General features: G+C 40.1%; 1 pseudogene; it reads left to right on the top strand.

Moving 5' to 3' along the window:
* The first annotated feature begins 1,290 nt into the window (after window positions 1-1,290).
* Window positions 1,291-1,825, top strand: LOC122738267 (annotated as a pseudogene).
* Window positions 1,826-2,437: the final 612 nt, after the last annotated feature.

The raw sequence follows: 2,437 nt of genomic DNA, 5'->3' as shown, positions 1-2,437 counted from the left end.
CTTGATTCTGCTCACTTCACTATACATTATTTCATACATGCCTTTCCAGGCCTTTCTGAAGTCATCCTGCCTGTCACTTCTTGTAGAACAATAATATTCCATCATCATCATATACCACAGTTTGTTTAGCCATTACCCAATTGATGGGCATTTCTTTGATTTCTGATTCTTAGCTAAGACAAAAAGAGCTGCTATGAATATTTTTGTACAGACAGGTCTTTTTCTCTTTTTGGGGATGTCTTTGGGATATTAACCTAGCAGTGGTATTGCTGGATCAAAGGGTATGCACAGTTCTATAGCCCTTTGGATATAGTTCTAAATTCCTCTCCAGAATGGTTGTATCTTTTCACAACTCCACCAACAGTGGATTGTCACCCCAGTTTTCCCACATCCCCTCCAACATCCAATATTTTTCTTTTTTGTTATATTTGCCACTCTGATAGGTGTGAGGTGATATGACAGAGTTGTTAACTTTTGATCATTTTGTCATTTCTTGGGGGAAGGGGATTCCCCCAAGTTCTATAGCAAAAGCTTGACCCCTTTCTCACTGAATACCAGTTCCACAATGAACACATAGAGAATAGCCAAAAAATCCATTTATCCAAATCATAGCAAAAGAGAAATTAGAGGAAGTATATGTAGGAGAATATATACTAGACAATACCAAATGAAGAAGCCCTCCCATTGGGAGGGAGGTAATAGCTCAATTGAAAGAGAGACTCCCATATCTTAACCAAGGAGAAACTACCAGTTGGAAATAGGGATAGTATGGAGACAGCCAGCTGCTCTTTTGTCTTCCCAGAATCTTTTCCTTCTGCAACCTGAAGTGGGATTACCCTCTTCTATCTTCTCTCTCAAAGCTGTGAGATGACTCCATTCTTGAAGAAAACTGGAATCTTGGCCTGTCCCAAAGTGGGGACTCTGAGAACTGAAGCTCTCTTTTACCAACTCCATTTGGCCACTCCCACAGGACAGGGCCTTCATCTCTACCAATAACGAGAGAATCTCATATCAAATGGCCTTTGGAATAGTATTTCACTGAAATCTCTTGTTTTACACAATTGAGTTTATGATATTTTTACACATATTATTTAATTCTTCATCATGCAACCACACTTTTATCACATTGAATGTTAAAGGTTCATTAAAGGTTAAAGATGAACAGTGGTTTTGGCTCCTAGCTCGTGGTGGTGAAGGTGCAACTTCTTCCGGTCGTCCTGAATCCAGGTTCATCCGACACCGGCAGCCACCCTGCAGCGTCCAGGCCAAGCCTCTACCTTCATCACCACCATGCCGCCCAAGTTTGACCCTAACGAAATTAAAGTTGTGTTTTTAAGGTGCACTGGTGGTGAAGTTGGTGCCATATCCGCTCTGGCCCCCAAAATTGGTCCCTTGGGTTTGTCTCCCAAAAAAGGTTGGTGATGACATTGCCAAGGCAACTGGTGACTGGAAAGAGCTAAGGATCACAGTGAAATTTACCATTCAGAACAGACAGGCCCAGATTGAGGTTGTGCCTTCTGCTTCAGCCTTGATCATCAAAACCCTAAAGGAACCTCCTAGGGACAGAAAGAAGCAGAAAAATATTAAACAGAGTGGAAACATCAGTCTCGATGAGATCATCAACATTGCTCGAGAGAGAGGCACTGATCCTTGGCAAGAGAGCTCTCTGGAACCATCAAAGAGATCCTTGGAACAGCCCAGTCTGTGGGCTGCAACAATGATGGCAGGCATCCTCATGATGTTATTGATGACATCAATAGTAGTGCTGTGGAATGCCCAGCAAGTTAAGCTACAAAGGAAGACTATTCCAATAAATTAACATTTGACAACAACAACAACAACAAAAAGATGAACAGTGAATTTTCAAAAATCTACCCTTGATTTTAGTTCATAGATTTTCTTTTAAAAAAATTTATTTGAGTGCCGGCCCTGGATTTAGGAGGACCTGAGTTTAAATCCAACCTCAGACACTTGATATTTACTAGCTGTGTGACCCTGGGCAAGTCACTTAACCCTCATTGCCCTGCAAAAAAAAAAAGTTCTAAGATTTATTTTAAGAAAATTCAATTCTGAATTCTTTCCTTCCTTCCCACCCCTCCCCTCCCATTAGTAAGGCAAGAAATGTGATATCAATTATATATGTGAAATCATGCACAATACTTTTAAATTAGCCATGCTGCAAAAAAAAAAAAGCAAGGAAATAAAGGAAAAATAATGGTTCAATCTGCATTCATACTCTATCAGTTCTTTCTCTGGAGTTGTGTAACAGATTTCATCATTGCAATTATCTTGGATCATTGTATTGATCAGAATTGCTAAGCTGATCACAGTTGATCATTGTACAATATTGCTGTTACTGTGTACAATGTTCTCCTGGTTCTGCTCACTTCACTCTGCCTAAATTGTTTTTTCTGAAACCACTCCCCCCAATATTTCA

This window comes from Dromiciops gliroides, chromosome 2, assembly GCF_019393635.1.
Source record: "Dromiciops gliroides isolate mDroGli1 chromosome 2, mDroGli1.pri, whole genome shotgun sequence".
Classification (NCBI taxonomy): domain Eukaryota; kingdom Metazoa; phylum Chordata; class Mammalia; order Microbiotheria; family Microbiotheriidae; genus Dromiciops; species Dromiciops gliroides.
This window is presented reverse-complemented; position numbering and strand designations above follow the sequence as displayed.